Source organism: Otolemur garnettii, unplaced genomic scaffold (genome assembly GCF_000181295.1).
Source record: "Otolemur garnettii isolate 467f Iridium unplaced genomic scaffold, OtoGar3 scaffold01111, whole genome shotgun sequence".
Classification (NCBI taxonomy): Eukaryota; Metazoa; Chordata; class Mammalia; order Primates; family Galagidae; genus Otolemur; species Otolemur garnettii.
This window is the reverse complement of record NW_003853506.1, coordinates 1-6,585: the sequence shown is the minus strand read 5'-3', so window position 1 is coordinate 6,585 and position 6,585 is coordinate 1. Positions and strand designations below refer to the sequence as shown.

The following is a 6,585-nucleotide window of genomic DNA, read 5'->3' as shown; positions in this document are numbered from 1 at the left end:
ATACATAGACCAAGGGATGACTGGGTGCAAACCTGGCCCCAGGCAAAGTGCAATTAAAAAAAAAAAACCAAAACCAGCCCGGGTATTTTCAGCGTCGACAGACAGCATTCAACGCTCAAAAAAACCCGGACACCTGAGTGTTGGCCAATCATGTCTCCTGTGGCAGCAGTATTGTACCACGCTGTATTTGCAAAAAAAAAAAAATATATATATATATAACATAATATAATAATAAAATAAAAATAAAAACCATGAAAGAAAGAAAAAGCAAAAATCCAACACTAGAAGAGTCACGAAATCAGAGTAGACAACGGTCTAACAGCCCTGGTGGTAAAACCACTGTGGAGGGCCGCTTTGCAGTCACCTGAGCATCCTCTCCAGTTTCATACCTGTGGTTTTCTCTCCGGAAAGCTACATCACAACGATAACCGTATTTGGAAGGAACCTGTTCCTTTTGTCACGTTTTATAAACGTTCTAGTCTGCGCATGGAAAGCCATTATTTCAAGAAGGCCGCCAGAGAGTCCCCGGAGGGACACGATTTAAGAACTCTCTCCGGTAGGCTAGGCCAGGCCGGGGCTCCGCGCAGCGCCCCAGCGGGTGGAGTAGGACCCAAGGAGCGAAGACTGTCGTCACTTCCAGCACCCGAGGACCCCCGCCGCCTGGACGGGTGGGGAGTGGGAGGTGGAGCGGAGCCGGGACCGGGCGGGGGCTGCAGGGAAGGGCGCGGCGCGTGACGTCAGGGATAGGGCGTGCTCCATGCAGATGAGGCGGCGCGGAGGGTGCCGCGTGGGCACCTACTGCTGCTGGAACGCGATTGCGTTCCGTAGTGTGGGCGCGATTTCGGGACCACTTGTGGGAAGCCAGTGTGCTGGGCGTGTGAGAGTCGGGGAAGTGCGAGGAGGCAAGTGACCGTGTGTTTAGAGTGTGAGGCGTGTGAGGATGTGCGGGTGCGGTGGGCGAGCAACTCATACTTACCTGGCAGGGGAGATACCATGATCACGAAGGTGGTTTTCCCAGGGCGAGGCTTATCTATTGCACTCCGGATGTGCTGACCCCTGCGATTTCCCCAAATGTGGGAAACTCGACTGCATAATTTGTGGTAGTGGGGGACTGCGTTCGCGCTTTTCCCTGGTCTTTTGTTCGTGTTGATGGCAGATGAAAGTTCGTTGAGGGCTCTTGTAGAGGAAGGGGATTCAGCTGGCAGGCGGGGAGCAGGCGGAAGAAAACGCTGCGTTTTCTCTCTTGTATGAGTAGTATACCTTTCTTCACAGTGGTTTGTTTTCCATTTGCGGTTTTTGCTTCCCACCACGCACACTTGCCCTTCCTTTGTCTGCTCCAAAAGAGAAGAAAGACGGGGTTTGGTAGGGCCTTTCGGGGTTTGGTCTCTTGTCTCTCCCCTTGGAATCGTAGATGCGTCTTTGCGAGGCGAGGTGGCAGCTGGCGTTGAGACAGACGGTCGCGGGACTAGGTGGCTTCGAGAAAGCGGGAGGGGAGGTGTCTGGGGATGATAACGGCCTCGGCATCCTTACCGTTAACTCCAATAAGGGCTCCGAGGGATGCGGAAATCCGCCAGGCCTTGCTCTTTCAGGGAAGGCCCCACGGTTCGGAACTGAGACTCCGCTTTTTTTCCTTACCGCCCGCTGCGCCCGTGGTTTTAAATGCACTTTGTACAGTTGGCGACGAACTTCATCTTTCCGCGTGCTCAGGCCAAAAAATCCAGTTCTCCTTAAGGCCTGTCTTTCCCTCGCACCGCACGTCCAATTTGACGGAAAAATCCTGTTTCTTCTTGGGGTTAATTCCAGGCTTTGATCTGCTCAAGTTCGCTTCCTCGGTCTCCGAATTTCCGCAACCGTCTTCTCGTGATAAAGTCCACGTCGATGCAACCGACGAGCTTCAGGTCGCTCAGATCTTTGAGAGCCTTACTCTCAGGGCCGGGGTCTGAGCCGCCGTTGAGCCTTTCCTTTGGCTCTGCTGGTCATTAAGTAGCCTCTGGCGGCGAGTGCAGGGCCAGGTTCTCTCGGCGATGCTCCTCCCGCGGGTCAGGAAACCCGCACCTGTTCCGTGAGATCTGTGGAGGCGTCAGGGCGCCCTCGAGGCGGAGGTGCGCAGGGACACCCCCGGTACATTCGTGGGTCCCACCGCACCCCCCTGCCTTCCTTTCCTCTGGTTCTTGAGCTCCGAAGACCTCCAGACAGGGAGGAACGGCTTCGCTAAGGGCAGCGGCAGACACCCTCTCCGCCCCCCCCGCTGACCCCCCCCCCTCCGTCCCCTACCTCCTTGGGTCCTGTACAGTAAGTAAGGCTAGTGGGAAAGAAAAGGAGAGGTGGAAACAGGTCAAGGAGAAAGAGAGAAATCCTGTGCGATTCCCTGATCTCAAGGCGCCGCGAAGATGGGGTCAGCCTCCTCTGGGGCCCCGGGCCTCCAGTCTCTGGTGAACCCAGTGCAGCCATAGCAGAAAGCCTTGGCCTGGCTGCCAGGGGAGTTAGCGACCCTTCTCCTCCCCGGTTGGGAGCACTTGAGCCTGTAGCACTTGATTGTCTCGTCTCTCCAAAGGTGATTCCAGGGAGGCAACTTGCTAAGTTTATTTTTCATGCACTTATTTCAAGTAAGAGCATTTTTCCATCTTTGGGAAGGAAATGGCTTCGGGCAGGTTCTTCGCTGAAGACTCTCAGATGTGACCAAAACACCACCACACTAGGAAAGCAAACACTGTTGGGAACATCTCACACACACAAATCACACGTCAGCCAGGTAAGTTTGGACCCTTCGGTCAGGCACATTTTACTTTTTAAGTGCACCCTTGGAACTTAAGATGAATCTAAGACATTTATGATGTACATATTTTCATTTTAATTTAATCAAATCTAATCTAGTTTAATTTTGATTTTGAGACAGAGCCTCACTCTGTCACCCTGGGTAGAGTGCCGTGGCATCATCATAACTTACAGCAAGTGATCCTCTTGCCTCGGCCTCCCAAGTAGTTGGGACTACAGGCAGGCGTTCCCCAAGGCCCCGCTAATTTTTCTATTTTTAGTAGAGTTGGGTCTAGCTCTTGCTCAGGCTTGTCTGGAACTCCTGAGCTCAAGTGATCCTCCTGCCTGGACCTCCAGTATACTAGCATCACAGGCCTGAGCCACCTCAGCTGGCCAAATACTTTCATTTGAATATTTAAAACTTAAAGACACATTCTAAAAATTATAGAGCAAGCACAAGAAGCCCATGTCATGCTACTTTTTCAAAAACAGGAAAAAAGGATGATATGTATAAGTGACAAATCCTCACAAATGACAACAACCTTAATGTACTGAGAGAGGCCGGCTGGCTCAGGCCTGTAATCCCAGCACTTAGGGAGGATTGCTTGTAGGCCAGGAGCTGCAAACCAGCCTGGGTAACACAACCAGACACTGTCTCTGCAAAAACACAAATCTTAGCTGGGCATGGTCCAGGAGGCTAGGTCAGGGAGATCTCTTGAGCCCAGGAGTTGGAGGTTGCAGTGAGCTGTGATGACGCCACTGCACTCTAGCCCCAGCAACAGCAGGAGACCCTGTGTCAAATAAAGAAAGTACTGAGGGAACAACAAAAAACAAACAAAAAAACCTGGTAACCTAGAATTCTTTGCTAAAACCAACAATCTTTCCAAAATGTGAAGGAAATAAGGACGTTTAAAGACATACAAAAGCTGACCCACACTACAAGAAACATTAAAGGAGTTTTCCAGGTAGAAGGGAAAGGCTAGCAGATAGAAATCTGGGCCTACACAAAGAAATGAAGAACACTGGAAATGGTTATTTATGTGGTTAAAGATACCAGTGATTTTCTGAGCATTTAAGCTGTTTAACAACATTTGACCAGCTAAACAAAAAATGGATTGTGGAGTTTATGATGTGCATAAAATGAAAATGCACAGCAACACTAGCATAAAGGCCAGAAAGGGAAGTTTGTCACTTGGAAGGCAAACTGTGGTAAATTAGGAAAGTGTTCTATAAACCCAAAGGCAGTCGCTGCAATAGCAAATGAAAGGGTTCTAGCTAACAAGCCATCAAAGGAAAGAAAATGGAATAGTATAAAAACAATGTAAATACTATGATAGGACAAATGCTCTCCAGGACTCTACCCTGTGGAAATACGCGAGTGCCTAAGAGTATGTGTGCAAGAATGATGACTGCAGCATTAATCGTTATCGTAAAATAAGAGAAATAATTTCAAAAGTACATGGAAGGGGTTTTATTTGTTTAATAAACACAAACAGTTGTACAAACAAACAAGGAGAGCAACTCCTTTGCCAAAAGGAATGAGGGTGAGGATCCAACTCTTTCAAGGATGTCAGGCTTTCCATCCCAGACGCCTGGTTTTCTCGGTGGCTCTTCTGGGAGATCTTACTCTTCTGGAGCTAGGGGTCCTCGAGTTTCCCCCTCTTTCATGTTCTCTCTCAGTTCTCTCCTCCCTTCCTCACCATTCTGCTACCATCAAGAAGCAATTCTCACCTCCTCAAATCCGGCCTGCGCCCCTGCACAAGCCTCTTAGGAGGGAGGCCTGGATACCTGAGCCACGCCACACCTCCCCTCCCCCTTGGCCTTTCCCTGGGTCCCGGCCGCCCGCCCCACGCACGGCCTGCAGGTGGCCCCGGAGGCCTTTCCCGTGGGCGCGGGACGCTGAGAAATCAACCCGAGTAACACCCTCTTCGGAAGAACTTGCCCTTTGAAAACTTTCGCGGTGTCCCTTCTCAGGGTTCTTCAACCGCCTGACAGCTGAAGACCACGACGGTTTAATTCCACAAGCCCTAACGCGGCACCGCCCCGGTTGAGAGCCAGACCCTGCTCTGGGCGAGGGGCCCCAGGAGCGACCGCCAGCGCGATCCCTGCCCACCTGGAGCGCCCGTGCTGAAGAAGGCAGCGGCAGCTCCACGGCGGCCCGAAAGCGACCCGGTGCGGAGGGCGCGGGCGGCGCAGGGAGCGGCGGGAGCCGGCGCCCGAGCCCACAGGACGCTCAGCTGCCCTCGGGCTCCACGCGGCTCGGGCCGGGTCGCGGAGCCGGGCGCTCCCGGGGGCTTCGGAAGCGGGCGAGGGGCGAGGCGGGACGAGGGCCGCTCGGCTGCCCTTCCGGCTTCAGAGTCCCCCCCACCACCCCCCACCGCGCGGGGTTCCAACGCCAGGATCATCGCCACTCCTCGCTCTCATCGCTCCGGTTTGCCAAGGCTTGGGAGCCGGCTCAAGTGGTGCTGAAAGGCGGACCCCGAGTGCGGAGAGCACGGGGCCCGCGAGGTCTGAGGCCTCACTTGCTGGGGAGTCCGGAGCAACTACCCGGCCCCGTCTCTGTGGCGCAATCGGTTAGCGCGTTCGGCTGTTAACCGAAAGGTTGGTGGTTCGAGCCCACCCAGGGACGCGAGCTGTGGCGTTTTAACGGGCGGTTGCTGCGTGACACACCTTCGAGATGACCACCTCCCGACCTCCTACGCGTTAAATTTATAACTGATACCTGTCCGGTGCCACCCCACCCCCAGGACTCCATTCTCACAGGCTCTACCTGCTGGGGCCACAGGCTCACACACTCGGAAATTGCGGGAAATTTATTCTGACCTTTATATATAGGCTGGGCCGGGTAAAGCGACTTTTATGTCCCTCAATTTTTGTTCATTTGTCAAAGGAGGCCGAGCCCCCAGGATGTGCCTGCATTGAGTGATTGACCTCTCAACGATGTTGTGACCAGTGGGATCGTTCGTCATCATACTTATCCTCTCCATTATTTTAGGGGGTGGGGGAAGGCATTTCTTCCTCAATATGCGTGTGATTTATTCAATCCTTTTCGGAATGTATTTGAAGCGCAGTCCCTTTCTTGCTTTTAAATGATGCTGCCATCATCATTTTTGTACACAAACCTTCAGTCCCTCCTGCAGGGTAGAGAACTGGATGTGCAGTTGCTACCTTACAGTGTTTACGTAGGTCTTCTAATTTTAGTAAATTCTGCAAATGTACCTTCCACAGGAGGGGTACCAAATCAAATTGCCATTTATTTCTCAACTCTGTCAATGTCCCTTTCTTCACTTACTTGACAGCATGACAAAACTTCCTATGTATTCCGTCTGTGATAGCCTACTAAGGGAAGTGGTGCCCCCTGCCTTAACCTGGGGGAAGTACAACAGAAGGCCACCGCCGACAGTACACCCAGGTGTCCTGTTCGCTGTGTTGGACAGCTGCACTTGGAACATATTTTAAAGTCCTCCGATATCTTTCATACTTTTCTGGTGACCAAGTCACACGGGTTCAGAGGAGATGGGCCAGAGAGACCTCTTTGGTAGCTTTTTGCCAGTCCCAGACATTTTTTCCCTCTTTTGTTCTTAAGTCTTGGTTTTGCTTTTATTTGATGAAAACAGTCTAGTCCTGGCTCTCCCTCCTCTACCATGATGAATCAGTAAGCGGATAACTGTCTCTATAGTATTCCTGGACAGATTTCAGTAGGGTTGTTGTATAAAACTTAGTCCACCTGAGGCTCTATTCTGTTGACATTGGAGCCAATAGAATCCTGCATTTGACAGGCAGCTGGTGCAGGCCTGCACCCTGGCTCCGGTTCCCTGGTTTCTTCTATGG

At 52.0% G+C, this 6,585-nt stretch overlaps 2 non-coding genes across 2 annotated transcripts; both read left to right on the top strand.

The window, feature by feature from the left end:
• The first annotated feature begins 968 nt into the window (after window positions 1-968).
• Window positions 969-1,132, top strand: LOC111722878. The gene has a single exon (XR_002771520.1). It is a non-coding gene; the product is annotated as a U1 spliceosomal RNA (small nuclear RNA).
• A 4,177-nt stretch (window positions 1,133-5,309) lies between these two features.
• On the top strand, window positions 5,310-5,383 carry TRNAN-GUU. Its single transcript has one exon. It is a non-coding gene; the product is annotated as a tRNA-Asn (tRNA).
• The last annotated feature ends 1,202 nt before the right edge of the window (window positions 5,384-6,585 follow it).